Below are 21,050 nucleotides of genomic sequence, written 5' to 3'. Positions count from 1 at the left end.
GGCAGAGCCAATGTAGAATCAGGAGGTCACATGCCCCCTTTTGGATTTTCGCATTTACACTATTTCCCTTATATATATATGAAATTTATGCCTAACTTGTTCTTTATAAAATTATAATAGTGCCCCATCCTTAAATCATATAAAATTCTTTTTCATTTTAAAATTTTTAAAAGTGCTCAATTATATATATATATATATATATATATATTGTCATTGTTTTATACTCTAAACTAGAAAGTTAATGGTAAGAATTAAATTAATTGAACATTTCATTCTTATCATGGGATTTGTTTAGTTTATTTTTTTTCTCCATTGTGAGATTTTTGTTGAGTTGATTATGCTGAATTTGTTAATCATAAATTTAGTTGGATTGTTGATTGTAGATTTCTAAGCTATATTGATGTAATCCTCACGATAATTGTAATTGAATCTCAACAATGGACCCACACAAAAAAAATGTATAACTTTAATAATATCTCATTGTTGTTTATTGTGGATATTTTTTCTTTCTTTCTTTCAATGAAGTGAGTAATATTTTCCTCCTCTATCTTGAATTTCTGGTTCCGTCACAGATTGTGATGACTTCAATTATGATTAAAGTAGTCTTTAGTAATTATGTTCTCAAATAGTGTTAATTATGACTTAATTTGGTTATATTTAATGATTCATATTCTTTTCTTTTCTGTTTTTTTAACTCCAACAGCAAAAAAATGGGATGCATATAGTGTACAACTCTCATTTAGAATGTATATAGTAAAATCTATCATGACATGATTATGCGTTATCCTTTTTTCTTATGGCCGAGCTTCTCTCTAGTTCAAGACTCTAAATTGGAAGTCTAGTCCGAGCAACAATGTTTGCCTAGCACTTTTTATAAATTAATAGTTTATATATTGTCCACCAACTTACAAATTCAATATTAGATCATGTGAAAAAAAATAAAAAATAAAAACCCAATATTTGGTGGGTTAATCTTAAAGTGTGTGGTGAGCTACCCAAAGGGCCCATTCTCTAAATGAGAGCATCTCTCTCTAGCTTCTTTCTTTAGGGTTTTTCACAGTCGGCGCCATTTGGAAGGGGGAGGGGGCTCCGGCCTCCGGCCACCCCTCTCCTCTCTCCCTCCTTTTTCTTTCCTTCTTTACTGCTTAATAAACCTTGGGAGTTCTCTATTCCCAACCTCTCCCTCTTTGTGAGGCATCTCTTCCCCTTGGTGGAAGCTTTGCTGGGTTACTACTCCTCCTACTGGTGCCGGATCTGCCTTGGTCTTCTGCTCCGTTGCTCGCCGTTGCTGTCTTCCCCTTCTCTCAACCAGATCTACCTTGGATCTGTTTGCCTCCATTGTTCACAAATCAGATCTGGTTGCCTCTGGGTATGAGGTGTATTTTTCAGTTTTTTTGTTTTCTTGTTTGGGTGTGTTTGTTTTGAATCCATCGGAGCTTTTAGGTGGCTTACTCACTCTGTGGTTACAATCTATGACCTATCTTAGACACACTCTACAGTTGATTTTATTCGACCTCTGCTTTGCAATACGAGCGCGAGCACTTGTAGTGCATTTGAGATTCTCATAGTTTTTATACCTGTGTGCTTGTTTGTTCTGATTTTTCTTAGCTTAGTGTAAGCCTTTTGTTGGATGGATTCCTATGTAAATGTCATTTGGCTTCAGTAATGAAATTTCTTCTTGGTCAAAAAAAAATAAAAAAAAAATCTTAAAGCGTGTGCATTTAGTTTAAAAGTCAAAAAATTACTAAAAGACTAAAAAAATCAACAAACTATACAAAAAAATCAATATTCCATTTTTTTTAATTACTTTTTGCACTTTTTTTTTATAAAAAATTAAAAAATCATCCTAAACATACTAATTTCTTTTACACTGTTAATGTATATATGGATACAATATATGTTTAGGGTATATTGTATATTTTGGGATTCAACTTAGGAATTAGATTAGGATTTGATTTCTCCTTCCATATTTGGCTGTATCACTCTCCTCTATATAGGAGCCCTTGTACATTGTTTTAGACACATAATACATACACATTTTTCTCTTTCTATCCTTTTCTCTTAACCATTATAACATGGTATCAAAGCACAGGTCTTAGATCCTAACTCCTCATTTCTCTTGCTTATTGCCTATACACAGTGGCATTATAGCATCTTCTTTTTTTCTTTTTCTTTTTTCCCGTCCAAGACTACACCATTCTTTGTTCAGCAACACTATATCGTCATCATTGTTGACCAAAATTTTACAAATTTTTTTATCAATGTGCTCGGAATTGCCTTCTGGTTCCAACGCCACCAGGCCCGTCGTACAAAACAACTCAGCGCTCTCTCGCACGCCATTTCTCTAGTCGACACGTCCAGTCTTCCACTGCCACTCTCCCACGTGCAATCACGCGCCCTTTAGTTATTGCTCACGTCAGCCTAACAGCACCCCTTTCCTGCCCCCACATACGCCGTTCTTGCTACTATGCGCCACACACCCCTCTCTGCTATCCTACGTCGCGCCTCCGTTTTACTATCGTGCACTACGCCTTCTGCTGACGTCACCTAACCTCTTGCTGATGTCATCTATGCACATTCATTTTATTTTGCTTATTGTTTTTGGTGAATTTGCCCCTTTCTCAACTATTTTTTATCTTTCGGACTCACTAGTACGATCTGTTTTACCTAATTTTGCTCCTACAGTATTGTTTCTATTTATTTAGTCCTACCACAATATTATTATGGATTGCCACGATGCCTCCCATCCAATTTCTGTTATTCTTGATGGATCCAATTATATTCTGTGGGCCCAAGTCATGTCTTCCTTCCTGAAAGGTAAGAAACTCTTGCATATTATCACCAAGGATGTGACCAAACCGATAAAAGAGGCCACTGAAACTGCTACTAAGTATGAAGACCAGTTAGAAGATTGGGACAGTTAGAACTACTAGATCATTACTTGGCTTCGGAATACCTCTGTTCCCTCTATTAGTCTTCAGTTTGGTCATTTTCAACTTGACTCTGTTACCACTTCCGCTAAAGACATTTGGGATATATTAAAATAACGATACTAGACTACTAGTCTTGCCCATCAGTATCAACTTCAGAGTCAGCTTCACTGCATGCGTCAGGAACCTACTCAGTTTATTAATGACTTTCTTTCTCAGATATATTCTGTTTGGAAACAGCTTGCTCTCTTAGAACCTACATGGCCTCACACTAACAATGTTGCTTTATTCACTACATATCATAATCACCAGCGGTTGGTTCGATTTCTCATGGCTCTCACTACCCATTTTAAGCCCGTGCATGCATTTCTCCTTCATCGCACTCCACTGCCCACTCTTAAGCAGGCTATTTTAGAGATGTTATCTAAGGAGACTTGTCTCGGTACTCTCCAGACTCATCATATAGACTCTGTTCTTGCCACTCCTTAGTCACAGATTTCTTCCATGTCGACCTAGCGATCCACTACCTGCATTTATTGTTAGAATCGGGGCCTTCTTTCTACTCATCTTCTGGTTCATTACCGAGTCAAACCCTACTGGTACTGCAACAAAATTGGTCCTAGTCATTTGCAATAGGATTGTTTTCGCAATCCCTCGCGGTCATCTTCCACTGGTCCTTCCTCTCGCAATGGCTCTTCTAGGGCTAGTTCACATCGTCCCGGGAATCAATCTAGATATTTGCTTGCTTATCACATTGTTGTTGTTGCCTTTGAGGATTTCTCTAAGTCTTTAGATCCGTCTACCCTTGTCTTTTCCTAAATTGATGTTAAGGCCTTGTTCAAACAGTTTCTCTCCACCTCTGGAACACCTCTCTCTACTGTTTTGTTTGTGACTTCAGGTACATCTTCTTGGTATTTTGACTCTTTATGTTGTAATCATATGACTTCTAATTCTACTATATTTTCTTCTATCTCTTCTTTTATTCATACTGCCGATGGGTCTCTCATGTTCATAAGTCATGTTAGTTCTATTTCCACCTCTCATTTGTCTTTGCCACATGTTTATCATATCCCTACTCTTACCTTAAACTTTATCTCCATTAGTCAATTATGTGAGCTTGGTCTAGCTGTCACATTTTCTGTTAATGGTTGTTTGGAGCAGGACCCTCAGACGGGACAGACTCTTGGGATCGGCCATAAGCATGGACATCTCTATAAGCTCATTCATCTTCATGTTTCGAACTCCACACAGTTAGCTACTCCAGCATCTGATTCTTCTTTGTTCCCTTTTCATCTTTGGCATTGTCACTTAGGGCATATTTCTATTAGTATGTTAAAGTCCTTGGTTTCTAGTGGTCAGTTAGGTCATGTACTTCCAGATAATTTTGATTGTTTGCCTTGTCAACTTGCAAAACAACCTGCTTTATCATTTAATACAAGTACTTTTGTTTCCCATGCATTTTTTGCTCTCATACATTCTGATATCTGGAGCCCATCACCTACTACGACCATGGGGGATCTCGTTATTTTTTATTTTTGTTGATAATTTTTCACGGTTTACTTGGCTATTTCTCATGAAAAATCAGTCTGAACTTAAACGACTTTATTATAATTTTGCAAAAATGGTCCAAACCCAATTTTCAAAGAACATTAAACACTTTTGCTCTGACAATGCTATAGAGTATCGGGATATGGATTTCCTTTCTTTTCTTCAGAGTCATGGTACTCAGCCTCATCATTCTTGTACTGGCATGACCCAACAAAATGGACGTGCTGAAAGGAACCATAGGCATATTCTCGACACTACTCAAGCTCTCATTCTCTCTTCTTCCTGTCCTGAGAACTTTTGGGGGGAAGCTGCACTTACTTCTATGTATACTATCAATTGTGTTCCTACCCCTATCATCAATAATCAAACTCCCTTTGAACGTCTACATGGCACTCACCCTCCATACACAAATCTTAGGGTTTTTGGGACTGCATGTTTTGTCCTGCTTCAATCTCATGAACACACCAAACTTGAACCTCGTTCCCATCTTTGTTGCTTTCTAAGGTACAAAATTGAACATAAAGACTATCGTTGTTGGGATCCTATCTCTAAATGTCTTCGTGTATCCCGTCATGCGATTTTTTGGGAGCATAAAATGTTTTCCTCTCTATCCTCGTTTCACTTACCCTCTCCCTCTACTTCCATCATATTTACTAATCTTTCCATAGATCTCTTCTCTAATGAATTTGATGTAGGTTTCTCATTTGTAGAGACGCCTTTGCGGACCTTGTATCCCATCCAGGCTGCTCTCCCTGATGGTCCACCTCCTATTGTGCCTTCTAGCTCATCTCCTGTCTCCTAACCAGACCTTCCCCCCTACAAATCTTCCCACAAGTCGTCCTCATAACTCAACCACCCATTCATCTTCATGATTATATTATCGGGTCTACTGTCTTTTCTACTTATGAACCTACCTCCTATCGTGAAGCTTATACTAATCCTCTTTGGCAGGAAGCTATGACTGATAAACAAGATGGCTTTAGCCAAAACTCATACTTGGGATGTGGTTGGTCTTCTTCCTAGAAAGACTACGATTGGCTGCAAATGGGTATACAAAATCAAAATCCATTCTGATGGCTTTATTGAGCACTAAAAAGCTCGTCTTGTTGCAAAGGGCTTCACCTAGGAATATGACATTGATTATGAGAAGACATTCACTCGTGTTGCTCAGCTTACCTCTGTTCGTAGCTTGATTATTGTTGCTACTACTCGCCATTAGGATCTTTTTCAGATGGATGTCAAAATTTCCTTCCTTAATGGTGATCTTCTTGAGGAGGTCTACATGTAACCTCCTACTGGGTCTGCTTATCTAGCTCATAAGGTTTGCAAACTACAACTTGCTCTCTATGGTCTCAAGTAAGCCCCACAAACTTGGTTTGCTAAGTTCAGTTCCGCCATTCATGACTTCGGCTTCACCTCCAGCCCATATGATTCTGTTCTATTTGTTCAGACCATTATTCATGGCACCACTCTTTTTCTTCTTTAGGTAGATGATATGATTATCACCGGTGATGATGTGGTTGGTATTCTTAGCCTCAAACAATTTCTCAGTCGTCAATTTGAGATGAAAGACCTTGGTACTCTCAATTATTTCTTAGGGCTTGAAATCTCTCATGATTCCCCTGGTTACTATTTGTTACAAGCCAAATATGCATCCGATCTTTTGGCACGTGCTAGTCTTACAGATTGCAAGACTACCTTTACTCCAGTTGATTCTCATACTTGTCTCACTTCTCTAGACAGGGATCTCCTCTCTTATGCTACTCTTTATCGCCAACTGGTAGGTAGTCTTGTCTATCTCACTATGACTCATCATGACATTGCATATGCTGTCCATCTTGTTAGTCAGTATATGTCGACTCCCCGCACCCTCCATTATACTGCTCTACTCCACATACTTCGCTACCTCAAAGGCACTCTATTCCATGGACTTCACTACTCTGCTCACTCTTCTCTTGAGCTTCGTGCCTTTTTTTATGTTGATTGGGCTAGGGATCTAACTGATCGACGCTCCACCACAAGTTTCTGTTTCTTCTTAGGGTATTTTCTTCTTACTTGGAATAGTAAGAAACAGTCCCTCACTACTCGCTCTAGTACTGAAGCTGAATACCGCGCTCTTACTAACATTACTCAAGAACTTCTGTGGCTTCGCTGGCTCCTTGCTGACGTGGGTGTTTCTTTCCGTAGTGCCACCTCTCTCTATTGTGACAATCAGAGTGCCATTCAGATTGCTCACAATGACGTCTTTCATGATCGCACCAAACATATTGAGATTGATTGTCATTTCATTTGACAGCATGCACTACTACAAAAATAGTTAAAGATCACACTTTGACAAAAAAAAAAAAAATCTCACTTTTATTGGAAGTGTGATAAATAAAATTAGATTGATATTTTAATCACACTTAATTTGATTGAGTGTGATAATATTTATTTTTTATGTCACTTTTCAATTAAGTGTGATTATATATATATATATATATATTAATCATACATTCTAATTAAAGTGTGATTATATATACACTACTACTTTTTAATCACACTTTTTAAACAAGTGTGATTATATATATATTTTTTAATCACACATTCTAATTAAAGTGTGATTATTTATATATTTTTTAATCACACCTTTTAATTAAAGTGTGATTATATATACACTACTACTTTTTAATCACACTTTTTAAGTAAGTGTGATTATATATATATATATATTTTTAATCACACATTCTAATTAAAGTGTGATCATTTATATATTTTTTAATCACACATTTTAATTAAAGTGTGATTATATATACACTACTACTTTTTAATCACACTTTTTAAGTAAGTGTGATTATATATATATATATATTTTTTAATCACACATTCTAATTAAAGTGTGATTAGTTATATATTTTTTAATCGCACCTTCTAATTAAAGTGTGATTATATCACTACTACAAAAACAGTTAAAAATCACACTTTGATAAATGAAAATATCTCATTTTTATTAGAAGTGTGATAAAAAAAAATTAGATTGATATTTTAATCACACTTAATTTAATTGAGTGTGATAATATTTATTTTTTATATCACTTTTTAATTAAGTGTGATTATACATACATATATATATATATATATATATTTAATTAAGAGTGATTATATTTAGTATTTATTTTTATATATGTATATATATATAGTATCCACAGTTGAACAAATCAAACCCCCTCTCTCCCCGTCTCCCCGTCTACCCCTCTCATTCTCTCACTACTCACTTAGCAATAGCTAGGGTTTTATTATCTTTCTCTCCCCTATAGAAACCTTAGCGTCGAAACTCTCATCCCCAACAACAACAATCACCATCAGTGTTGGATCTGCCATCACCGATCCACCGCTGTTGCCCGTCGCGCAGCACCTCCTTCTGCCGCAGAACCACCACCTTAGTGTCGACGATGACAGATCTTGAAGGATGACCAAACCCTAGAGAGCTACAGGTAATTAAACACCCTAACTATGTTTTGTATGTATTTTACAGTTCTTTAGATGAATGTAAATATTCTCAGTTATTCCATCTTTTTTCATCTTTTTTTTTTTTGTTCTCTCTCTCTCTCTCTCTAGATTTTACAGGAATAAATTCATTCTTAGGTTAGAAGATCCCATTAGATTGAGTTTGATTTGATTTCACTTTGTTATGTTTCTTGATCAATTTCATGCTAGTCTATTGAAATCTGTATGTATCTATTGATTTCTTGTTCTTGCTTGGGGTTTGTATGATTAGAAATTCGATCTTGGGAACTCAAAGCTTGTTAGGGTTTTTGCTAATTTCTCTTAGAAATACACAGATATGATCTTAGATGGCATACGGTTGATGGAAATAATTTGACAGTAAATTTGTGCAGTGTGGTTGGCAGTTTCTATTAAGAGATGAAATGGTGATGTTGTCAGATTACCTTGGAAACGAAAGAATTGGCTTAAGAAATTATTCAATATTTCTAAACACTACAACAAAACTGAGTTTTTACGACTCTACATTAACGACATACAGTAAATGCAAGCCGTGGTTTCTCACTTTTACGACTTGCTTTTTTTTGCATGTCGTAAAATATTTCCCAACCACGGCGTGTCTATTGCGTAGGCTGTGAATACTAATAATGATAATTTTTTTACGACTTGCAATGTTAGCCATAAATAATAAAAGTTTCTATGACGTGCATATGGCATGTCGTTAATACATCAATTATAGACGACACGTGTACACTAGCTGTTAAAAATATTAAACATTTCACGGCGCACAAAAAATCATCCGTTAAAAATATTACACTTTTTTATGACGCATAAAAAATCTGCCGTTAAAAAATACACTTTTCACGACACACATATGCTAGTCGTTAAAAATATTTTACTTTTCACGAGACACAATTTCTATCATAAATAGTATGATCAAAATAAAAATGGGCGCCAAAATGAATTACTCTGGCGCCAAATATGCTACAATAAAATACTCTTCGAATGGGGCATAGCCCTCTTTCTATACACTATGTCACACACACTCTCTCTCTCTCTCTCTCCAAACCGTCTCAGCCTCACAGATCTCTGTATCAGTCTCTCAGATTTTCGTCTAAACTTGAGCCTTCATCAAAACCCTAACCTTGAGCTCCTCTACCACTCTCCAAACCCTCACCATTGTGTCCCACTACCCTAACCTCGTTGGCGATGCCTAATTGGGGAAGAGTAGGGTGAGACGGTGGTGTTGGTCTGCCTCAGAAGCGTAGGGTGCTTCGATCCACCTCAACTGGCACAGATCGCGGCAACGCTGGAGAAGAGCAACCACCGATTCTTGTGTTCCATGGAGCCTTCGCCGATGATGATTCCGTCTCCATCCGCTCTCGTCTCCCCTCCATGGGTGGTTTAGGCAGATGTGAGTGGAATTTTTATTTTTATTTATTTATTTGGATTGGGCAACAAAGAGGCACTTGACATAACAAATTGAGAACTTGGATGGAAAACCTGATGAGCAAGTGGAAATATCAAAGTTAATTAAGAATGAGGTACATTCAGAAATGGGTTATTTTCCTTAGGGTAAGTTGCATATCATAGAATAGAGTATTTGAAATGCAACTTTTGACTGAATAGGACTGGGGGAAATAATGTGGGTCAGTTTTTCATGAATTATAAGGAGGCAAATCAATGAATCTGATTATGATTTAAAAATGATTCAATAATAGCATAAAAAGAAGTTCTGAATTGTGGAACAGGTTACTAATGTTCATGGTGATCTTTCTCAAATTGGCTTTGACTTGGACGCACTATAGAGAATGGTTTGTGGCTTGGTGAGTTTTGTCTCAAAGTTTATTAAATGATTCAGTGCAACCCATTCAACATAAATGATAAGTTTTTCAAGATATAAATGTGACTTGTCTTATTTTAATTCCACTACTTGGATGTTGAGTTTGTGAACTGTGCATCAATTTCTGTCCAACTATTTTATGATTTTCATCTTTTAAACATAATGAAATTTCAGAGACTTTTTTATTTTAAAATTTTTATGGGGTTTATATATATGTTTAGGAATTTTCAGAATTAAAGAGGAGAAAACTTTGGTGAAAATTAAGTTTGAACCAGTGTAGCTTGTTTGTTTGTAGGGATTTACCATACAATAGCCTAACTGGACCTGTGCCTCAGCTTCTATCAGAACTGCCTGCTTTGGAGATTTTGTGAGTTGTGGAAATTTTTTTTTCTAAGTTTAAATCTTGAAACAGAGAAAATATGTAACATTGTTTGTTTTGCATTTTTCAGGAATTTAACAAGCAACAATCTCACAGGTTCTGTTCCCAAGGCTTTGATGGAGAAGTCCTCCTTGTTATTAATATGTGACTCGTTCTCATTTTTGTTTCATTAAGAATGTTGGAATGAATATTCTATAATTCTTAGAAAATGTTTTGTTGTAGTACAAATGGCAATCCAAATATTTGTCAATCGGACTCCTGTGAACAGGCAACAAAGAAGAAGAAAAATTGGAGCACTACCATAGTTGCATCTTTGGTTTCCTCCATTGTATTTTTAAGTGCAATAGCTATCTTGTGGAGCTTAAAGAGGAGAATTAGATTTTTATTCTTGGCAATCCCGTTTGACAAAACTTCTTTCAGTTGTAATTTTATTCGCTCTTGTATTTCAGTGAGGATATGAGTTTTAGATGAGAATCCAACCCGAATTGTGCCTTGCAGAGAAGTTTGTGGTGTTAATGCTTTCAAGATTGCCACTTCGCTGATTATGATGGGGGTTGAGCTGCCTGGTCAGCTCGCGGGCCGAAGCAAAATGCAAAATTGCATTTAAAATTACATGTCCGCCCTTGCTCGCTCGATCCAAGGAGTGATCGCTCGAGCGAAGGCTTTCTCGCTCGAGCCAAGGAGTTCTCGCTTGAGCGAAGGACTGTGTCCACACAAAAACCTGAAAGAGTTGATTGCTCGCTCGAGCCAAGGATTCATCGCTCGAGCCAAGGCACTAGTGGAAATCACGCGAGTTAAGGTTCTCGCTCGAGCGAGCTTCAAAATCTGGATTTCTATAAGGAATTGGTTTTCTTCCAAAACTAGGATTACTTTGGATTTCTATAAGTAGTTGGTTTTCTCCCAAAACTTTACTAATTCCTCAATATCTTCTTTTTGGGTTCTAAGGTTTATATCTGGGAATATTTTGCTAGTTTTCTTTGATGTTTTCATTGAGTATTCAACTCATGGTTTAAGAAGCATACATCAAAGGTTTGTTTGTTTATTCTACACAGAAGAGAGAGTTGTTCTTCGGTGGATTCTGAAGAATTCGAGCCTGAAGCTTTGGTGGATTCCGGAGTGGCTCATCGTCAAGACAATTCCGAGGAGAAGACGGGATTGGAAGAGACACATAGAGGTTGGTTCAATTCAGGCGTGGATTCTCTAGGTAATTGAGAGTATACCTGTGTAATTCATTTATATGTTCTTAGTGGATTATTTTGTGGCTGTTGCCCGTGGTTTTTTTTATCACAATTGGAGGTGTCCAATTGTGGTTTTTCCACATAAAATCGTTGTGCCGATTTGTCTTGATTGTTTGATTGGGATTGTTGTTTACTACTTAAAATTGATACATAATCACAAATCAACATCTAGGGAATTTCTAGATTTTTCAAGGAGAAAACATAAAAGGTAATAGTTTTTCTATATATTCCTTCATTTTGGTATTTGGTTTACATTCAAGAAATTATTTTCTCAATCACCTAAAGTCTTACTTGTATAATTTGATCTTTGCCCATGAACGACTCCTAAAAGGCAATGTGGGAGGCAAGACATTGAAGTTGAAAAATTGAAGATTCTCATACTCTGAGGTTGTGAGTATTACAAATAATTTAGAAAGGGTAATCGAGAAAGAAGGATTCAGAACAGTTTATCTTCACTACTTGAAAGATGGCACTGAAGTTGTGTCAAAATGCTCTCTCAATCATCAAGTTAGGGATCAGAGCAGTTCTGGGCTGAGGCAAACTTCTTGACACTTCAATATTTTAGTACTCTTTCTTTCATACACATTCTAAAAATTACTTTCAATTGTCATACCAGTTGGTATTCATTTTTGGATTGCAGGCTGAGCTCTTAACAACTGTCCATCATAGAAATTTGGCTGCCCTAATTGGGTATGGTGATGAAGGCTCAAACACAGCACTCATATATGAATATATGATTAATGGCAACTTACAAGAATATTTATTAGGTAACTAACAATTGTCCCTGCTTTTGGTATATGTTTTTGGCAAGAGGTCTCGTGCACTGGAACTGGCCCTTTCTATTGTATTAGTCCTGTCCATTTTTGACTTTGAATCATTTGTTTTTATCAGTTTATGTATGATTTTTCTTTTTTGATTTCCATCAAAATCATCACTAACTGTGGAAACAGTAACTGATTTTCATAAGTATTGTGGCCATATCTTTGGTTCTCAGTTTTGTGTACTTTGTCAACTTGGCTCACTCATATGAATTAGATGGCTCTGAAGCTTTGGGTTCATATTTAAGGATTCAACCTTGCTCTGATAGTGCTATAGAACTTTTGGGATGTTCAATTCAATGGTATCGTTTGGCAGCTGAAGGTGGCAAAAAGGATCTTATTTCAAGTATGTATGCAAAAGGTGGCTGCACTTTCTTGTCACCATATTGTGAGAAGCACTTAATTATACTAGGTGGATCTATTTTGATTTTTCAACTTAACTAATCTTTTGGAGAATATTGTGCACAATGTACTTGCCTACCTTAGATGAAGAGAGAGAACCATGGAATTTAGGTTATAAGTACTTGTGCTTATTTCGCATACAAATTAACATATGTAGGTTTTTGCTTCATTAGTATTACTTATTTATCTGTATAGTAATGGTGAAGATTTTATTGTGAAATTTTTTGAACTGGATAATATTTTTGCAAACTGGAGGAGTGCTTGACCATATTTAGATTTACATATATAAAGCTTGCTTCATCACTTTTTGACTTTCAGTTTTGATGTTATTGACATTGCATCTACATTTTACTCAAATTATTCTAGGTTCTAATGACTTCTTTAGCTTCTTGATAGACCTTTCAATTAAGCCATTTGCACATGACAATAGATCCATTATTTTGAAAACTGGAGCAGTTCATAATTTGTTGATAATTTGAACACACCAATGTAGGAATTTCTTGAAGCTTAATATATTCTTAAGTGGTATTAGTCATTTTCTTAGATGAGTTTCTATTATGCTTCTAAATTCAGTGTTTATTTTTGTTCAGTTTGCATTATCTTAACTGCATATTTTGACGGTTGGGTTCAACTCCGTTCATCTGGGTAGAAGCAGTTTGTTTTTGTTGTGATGTGATGTGATTCTTCATATTAATAATGTTGCAGGGCTCATGGAACTACTTCTGGGATTGTACACTCCATTGATATTCATCCATCAAGAAAACACACTTGTATTGTAAGATGCTGCCTTTTCATCTTCATTCCTCTCATAAAAAAATGTAGAGTTGATGCACTAAGCTTAACTCATTGGCATAATATAGTGTCCATCAAGTAAGAATTAAAAAATCATAAAGTAAATGCCGAGGCATTAGGACGGGTATATGTAGACACCCCATTTTTGACCGACCTTAAGACTCAGATGTCATCGATTGAGCGCTCGGTGATCACGCATGTTGTGCTCGTCCTGAGGTCACGAAGTCTCAGCTGAGAGCCTTGCCTCCAGACTTCGAGACTTTTTGTGCTTCGCCTCGGTTTGCGAACCAGATTCTATTTTCTCTTTTCGAAGGGAGGGAGAGATCTCGTAGACCATCTCTCAGTGGCCGTAGGCTACTTTTTGTGGTCGTAGACGACTGTTCCTGTTTGGAGACCAGTTTTCGATTTTCTGAGCCGTCGGTTGTGTGCTCGGTTCGAGATCGCTTAATTACCTCCGTTTGCTCCGGTTTTTGGAGCACACCTTCTTTCCTCTCTTTAGAGGGACACTGTGGCCCAGGAGACCACCTTTGTGGTCACACGCCACCTTTGATGCTTAACAGTCAGTTTTCAGGGCACCCGGTTGCGCGTTTTGGCCCCCGAACCCTCGTTTTGCATCCGTCTTGGTTCATTTTTGGCATAGACCCTAGTTTCATTGTTTGGGAGGTGGTACAAGCGTGGGAGACCACCTTTTCTCCTTGGAGACCACTTTTCTCCCCGCTTGTCGGTTTTTTGATTTTCTTGTCGGGAAGCTGATTTTCTAGGTTTTTGGGCCACATTTTCTGGTCTCCCATACCACCACTGAGTTGCTTTCACCTGGGAGACCACCAATCAGGGCTGTTGACCAGCTTTTGATGATTGACCCTTTTGAACCTGGTCGGCTGACTAGGGCAAGGGGTCGGCCGACGGCCAGCTTTCTCCTTTTTTGTCTCACTGAGTGCTATCCAGCTGTGCCAGCTGGGAGGCATTTGCTCCATCCTCCATACAAGTGTATGGAGGATTGACCCTCTTGTTTTGGTTTCTTAAAGAAGTTGGATCCTTTGCTCTAAGCTTCTTAGAGAAGCTTGACCTTTTCTTAGCTTCTTGAGGAAGCTTGACCCCTTTGGTCTAGCTTCCTCAAGAAGCTTGACCCTTTTGGTTTAGCTTCCTTAAAAAGCTTGGCCCCTTTGCTCCAAGCTTTTAAGAGAAGCCTTGGACCTCTTCTTCTATAAGAGAGACCCTCCTCTCCACTTGCAAGGGTTGAAAAATTTTGGCTAAGGCATATACATACACCTCTCTCTATCTCTCTACATCCAAGCTCCAAAGCTCCATTGTTCTTGCACCATTGCACTACACCTCCTATCCTAACACCTCCACCATCACTCTAAGCACCTTGGAGCTGGTTTTCAGAGGTTGAAGGCTTACTATTTTGGTCCAGAAGCTGCTGGCTCTTTTGACTACAAGGGTAACTCTCATTTTCCTCATTTTTAGCATTGTTTTGCTTCATATCTTAGCCTAGTTTGCAAGTATATTTGGGCTTTCTCATAAACTGAAAAAAGTCTTTTTCTAAGCTTCTTAACATGTTTGTTTAAGACCTCTTTTCTGTTGGGGGTCATCTACCCCCTTGCATGCTTCATTTCTCTTTGTTTTGAGCCATGCATTAGGGTCTTTGTGTTGAGCTTTGTTGGCCCTTTTGACCACTGAAATCCAGTGGATTTTCAGTGATTATTATATGTTTTTGAGTATCAAAATCAGAGAGGGGTGACCCTCTCACCCCTTGTCTTGTTTTCTAGCATTATTGGCCTTACAAAGGAGCCCATATTTGCACACTTCTTGAGCATGTTTCAGGCCATTATTTGTAAGTTTTATGACTTGCATGAACTCTGTCCAGAGTTTTTTTTTCCATGTTAGGTGTCTATCTTGCATGCGTAGAGTAATCCTCTTCATGGCCTTTCAAAAGAGCCTTCATTTGCATGCTATCTAGCCTCATTTTAAGCCTTTTTTAGTGAGTTTTAGGGCCCTCATAACCTCTGTCCAGAGGTGGTTTTGCCATTTTGTATGTCCATTATACATGTGTAGAATAACCCTCTTATTGGCCTTTCAAAGGGACATATCATTCTTGCATGCATTGACTGAGTTTCAGTAGGTTTTTGGTCATATTTTGGCATGGCATACTTCTGTTTTTGGTTGGTTTGGTGACCTCTCATGTGCTTCATATAGTTGTAGTGCAAATCATGGTTCACTAGCTTGTTTTGCATGATGTTTTGGCCGCCTTTCCTAGCATATTTTGGCCTTACCTTAAACTGATTTTATGCATGTTTTGGACTGCCTTAGCTTTTTTTTTTGGGTCTCATGGTCGAATGATGCTTGTTTTGCATACCTGTAGTTCAATATCCATGCTTAACTTTGAGTTTTGAGGTCCATCGCATGCATATACTGAGGTGTTTTCATGTTTTGGGGCCATTGCACATCATATTTCAAAGCCTATATGCATGCCATATTCTCATGATTTTCACTCTTTAAGTGCATTAGAGAGTCAGGCTTGTATGCCTCATTTACCAAGCATTGCATGGGCTTCATTTGAATGCATTCCGAGCCTTCGTTTTAGACCAATTTCCCAATATCTTGGACATGCCTAGGGTCTGTTTGGGGTTGGTTTTTCCATTTGTGCATTGCTTTGTGTACCTCTAGTGTAACGCACTTCACTAGTTTCGGTATTCGGCATCTAGCATGCATTGGGTGAAGTGTTTGCATGATTCGAGACCATTGTGCATCATATTTCAGAGCTGGATCATGTGCCATTCTATGCCATATTTCATCCTTTGCCATGCTTTGTTAGAGTTGCATGTTGTGCGTTAGGATCAGTTCTTTGCATTCGTGCATGTTTGCATGTATTTCGGTTGTCTCATTTTCATCATATGGCCACTAATTTGAGTGTGGCTGAGGTCCACTCATATTGGTTTAAGTCCATCTTGCATTGTGTATGCCATTTAGCTCATGTTGTTGCACGTTTGACCGTCGCATTGTGTATGCTTTGGTTATGTCTTTGTGTATGCCATATAGCTCATGTGCATTGAGTATGCCATTCTAGGTTCATAGCATTGCGTATGATAATTGCATGCGTGCATATCATCCCTCTCATGCCATCATGATTAGGTTGCATTGCATTTAGGGTTGCATGTTAGCCGCATTGTGTATGCCATCTCATTGCATTGTGTTTGGAGTAGGGTTAGTCCAAACACAGGAAACGAGGGATATTTCGTACTCAAAGTGATGAAACGTGTCTCAATTCCCGGTCGCCGACACTCCGGATTGCCCATGATGGAGTTTAGGCCTTGTTGTGTTTATATGTGCATTCATTTCATATTGAGTCGTGCAATTCGACTCCTCGGCCATCATGCATCGAAATGCGTGATTGGTGGCACGAGGATCGACGTCTACACTCCCTAGAGCTTGTGCAATGACAGGGAGAGTGGTCGTGCATACATATGTGAAAATACCTTGTTATGCCTCCCTCTTGCTTTGTGTTGCAGAAAACCAAGAACAGGAGGCAGAAACTGGTCGGCCGACCAGCTTTTTTGGCAGGCCGACCACCTCTTTTGGTCTTCACCGCAAAAGGTGGTCGGCAGGTGGTCTCCAAGGCCAAAGGCTGGTCGGCGGCCTTCCCACAGCTTTCCAAGGTAGAGTTTCAGCATTCTAGAGCCTTATGCAGTGTTCTGAGGTCAATTGCAAACAAAGGCAAGTCGGAGCATCGCGATGGACTTGCCAACAAAGCGATTCAAGCATGCATGCATTCATTGCCATCCAAGGCAGAGCTGAGACAGTCCATTTCATGTAGCTTGCATGATAGTTTTATTGCTTGTTTAGTTAAATTTGTTAATTAATTAGGGTTGTGTAATAATTAATTGTAATTCGTTATTCATTCAGTTGTGTATTATTTATTCGGACCCTCCGAGAGAGGGCAATGTTATAATAAGTGTGCGTGTGTGTGATGTATGTCTTCCAACCCCACGTCTTTCTCCCTTTTATTTACCAGCTTAGGATGGTTAGTTTTAGGGCATGTTTCAATTAGCATCTATATGTTCGCATGTTTGCATTCATTCATTTGTATTGCATGCACCGGGCTCGACACATCATGCTAACTGCATTGTATTTCAATTCCAAGTTGAATACATGTATCGATTGTTGCATCTCATATGTCATTCTTAGGATAACCGAGCCTATTTCTAGTTGCATTTTGCATGTGTTGCATTAGCCATCTTAACATGAACTAGGATCATGCATTGATTACTAACTAGTTTCTATTTTGGCTCAGAGTACTCGGTAAGTGTTTATGCTTTAGCATCCTTGCATGCGTGTGAGTGACTGCCATGATAGCATGTTTACCACGAGGCTAACTACTTATGTGATATACCTGCCTGAATGCCTGTGGGTGAAGGTTGGATTATCTGAATTGGAAAATGCATTGACTGTGAGTTTTAAGCCCACTTGAGAGTGGCAAATCATCTTGTTTTCTAAGCCCACCTGAGGGTGGAAAATTCGCATTTTAACCTACTTACGAGTAGCAAACCGTTTCAAAAGCAAACATGAGGTGTTTTGTTCCAATTCAGGAGATCCAATCTATACTTGTATGCTGTGTGCATCACATAGTAAATCTAGGCTAATAACCGGAATAAGAGCACATAATGTTTTCAAAACTCGATATCATGGTTAGTAGAGGCCGATCTTTGATTGGGCGAGCGGGAGTGCTCACGAAGTGACCTTCCCCAATCGTACCCAAGTTCCCGAGCCGAGGCAGTTTTGGTGATGACGGACACGTGGCCTTAGGCAAATGAGTCAGGGTTTCCTAAATTCCCCAAAATAAAATATTTAGGTGGCGACTCTGTATCTGGAAAAGTAGTCCATGTTTGGCACTTATTTCTAAAAATCGATTTTTCAAAACGATTTGCCGGATTTGGACTCTTTGATGATTCATCGGTCTTGCATTGCACTCTACGAGATTAGATACAGGACCGTGACAATTGAGTCCGAACTGTAGTGAGCCCAAATGAACAAAACGGGATTCCCTCCCGGGACGTTCGGGGACGTCTACAGTATACAAACTATTCGGTTTCGTTTTAGCTGTGCCCATTTCTCTCTCTCTCTCTCCCCATTCACCTAATATTTTTTTTTGGGGGGGGAGGGGGCAAAATTATAGTTTCCTTGGAATATCCACTGGCTAATAATCTTTATGCTTTGTCTGTAGTTTTCTTTGTTGCTAAAAGGTTCAGTAATGACTTGGTAAAGATAATAAAGATGATGATTTGGAATATAAACTAAAGCCTACTGTTGTTTGTGTTAGAAATAGATCTTATCAAAATATATCATATTGTGGTTTTATAAGGGGTTTGGCAGCTATATAATTATATGGTTTATTTGATTGCCACACTATAACGAAGTTTGCTGTTGTACTGCTGCTGTAGATGCATGTTGATATTCTGTCCTTGAGCCAATTGATTAGGTTTTTTTTTTTTTTTAGATAACTAGGATCCCTAATTGTCTACTGATTAAGTAGCCAAGATAGCTCTAGTTGTGTTTAGTTGCTGGTTGATGTTCATCTTGATGATCATTGAGATTTATGTATTGGCGCAAATAATACCAACACTGACTGAAATTGTTTCTATGCATATATTTCTGTTTCTAGGGGTTTAGAATGATTCACTTTCTTAAACTTAGCTTGTCAAAGTCTATGAATTTTGATTTCTCAACTATTGCTTTTTTTTTTCTTTTTTTCCCTTTTAATATTAAATAGACAAGACATGAATGATGCTTATGAACATCCATTTAAGATGATGCCTCCAAGGAGAACCCCTATTTTACTATTTAAAAAAAAAAATCATTTAAGATGGCTATTTTTGTAAGCATTTGAACAAAATCATTCTACATGAATTTTATGCAATATGAATATTTTGACTGATCATGATAATATATTGGTTTACATGCTTAAATTTTGACTGATCATGATAATATATTGGTTTACATGCTTAAATTTTGACTGATCATGATAATAGCTTAAACACATTTATATGTGTGCTTTCTTTGTGTGTGTTGTTTCCTGAATTTGGATTTATTATCATGGCATGTAGCATAGCTCATTGATTATCCAAGAAGTGTAAGATCTCTGGTGTAAGAAGCAGAAATATTTTAGTTTTGAAACATGCTTTTGGATCAGGAAGATAAAAGAGTGATTTGGCAACGTGTGCAAATTAAAAGTTTTTCAGCTAAAGAAATAAAATACATGTTTTTCTCTTAATTTTAAAATTTTGGTGACTTTAGTGACCTGTGATAAGGCTATGTTGGCAAGGTTTAATAATGACAGTCTAAATATAATTGAACATATATAGTTCAAAATTTTAAGTTTTGTCAGACATGGTAATGTGATTGCTTAATTATCATTCTTTTTTTTGGGTTTCATCGAGCTGATGTTTACAATGATAAATCTAATCCATTAAAAATTGTTTCATGCAGCTGGCTATTTTGGGAGGTTCTTTATTAGGGACATTCTTATCTGAGAAGGTCAGATTTTCTCATTTGTCAGCCAAAAAACATCCTTAAAATATAATAGTTTTGAAACTATACCCTTATTTGGTCTGTGTTCTCAGTTTTCGATTCGTCAATATGATTGGCTAATGGTGATATTTGCTTGTAACAGGGGAATTTAGTTCTGTTCCAGGAAGAAAACCTGAACCTTGTACTGCTTTTTATTCTCCTTACCAGTGCAGGTAACTCATGCTCATTGAATGATAAATTTTAGTGAAGGAATGCATTTTCAAAATTTTGGCATATTTATGAAGGGCTGCAGGCTAGGGTTGCTTAATTGTTAAGTGTTTTTGTATGGGACACGGACATTCAACACACCACAGATATTTGAAATGCACTCAAAGTATTTGCACAATCAACATTCAATTACATTTCTTTTGTAGAACATTAAATATTTGAGATGGATAGAGTCTCTTAAATTAAGTTGTTGGTTATAGTAAAATTTCTGTTGAACTTGCAATTTCTATGGGTAAAGTGACATTTTGTTTTTACATGTTTCATGTCATGGTAGAGGTATTTAATGTTAAGACATTTGAAGGGGTGTGATTAGTTGGACTTTATCTTTTGTAAGACTAGAACAATCTCTACAAATAGTTAGTTTATTCATATACTTCTAGTGGTGTCTGAATTAATTTGTGTTTTTATTTTTCAGGTTAGAAATTTCTTGGAGAGATGCAAAATATGGTCAAAGAATTCAAGGACTTAGTTTTTGAAGTTTTTTTTTTTATTATTTTTTAATTTATGTAAGCACAGTTTAAAATTTTTTATTTAATTCCTTTATATATACTTTTGAACATATTTAACTTTTATTTATGAAATATATGACGTTATTCTATTGAATATGTGGTTATGATTCAAAGTATAGTATATAGTGTGCATTACATTTTTGAAATGCGTGTACAAAAATAATATTGATTATTTTTCAAATATGTCGAATCTTTTTAGTAATTAATCACACTTAAAATATGTGATCTAAATGTTATTAATCACACTTAAAAGATGTGATCTAAAGTTTATTATCACAGGTTTTATTAGTTTTTAATCACACTTAAAAGATGTGAT

At 37.2% G+C, this 21,050-nt stretch overlaps 2 long non-coding RNA genes across 3 annotated transcripts; both read left to right on the top strand.

Annotated features, from left to right (window-relative positions):
* Window positions 1-7,667: 7,667 nt before the first annotated feature.
* On the top strand, window positions 7,668-10,551 carry LOC114311125 (uncharacterized). Its single transcript, XR_014343295.1, has 5 exons — window positions 7,668-7,951; window positions 9,713-9,787; window positions 10,100-10,171; window positions 10,254-10,279; window positions 10,406-10,551. It is a non-coding gene; the product is annotated as an uncharacterized LOC114311125 (long non-coding RNA).
* Window positions 10,552-11,727: 1,176 nt separating this feature from the next.
* Window positions 11,728-20,821, top strand: LOC114311124 (uncharacterized). Of its 2 annotated transcripts, XR_014342199.1 has the most exons (5): window positions 11,728-11,957; window positions 12,062-12,585; window positions 13,347-13,416; window positions 19,917-20,170; window positions 20,641-20,821. It is a non-coding gene; the product is annotated as an uncharacterized LOC114311124 (long non-coding RNA). The 2 variants fall into 2 exon arrangements; XR_014342198.1 differs by having other exon boundaries at window positions 19,917-20,821.
* Window positions 20,822-21,050: the final 229 nt, after the last annotated feature.

The sequence above is a fragment of the Camellia sinensis genome, chromosome 10 (genome assembly GCF_055761805.1).
Source record: "Camellia sinensis isolate YWXY chromosome 10, ASM5576180v1, whole genome shotgun sequence".
Classification (NCBI taxonomy): Eukaryota; Viridiplantae; Streptophyta; class Magnoliopsida; order Ericales; family Theaceae; genus Camellia; species Camellia sinensis.
This window is presented reverse-complemented; position numbering and strand designations above follow the sequence as displayed.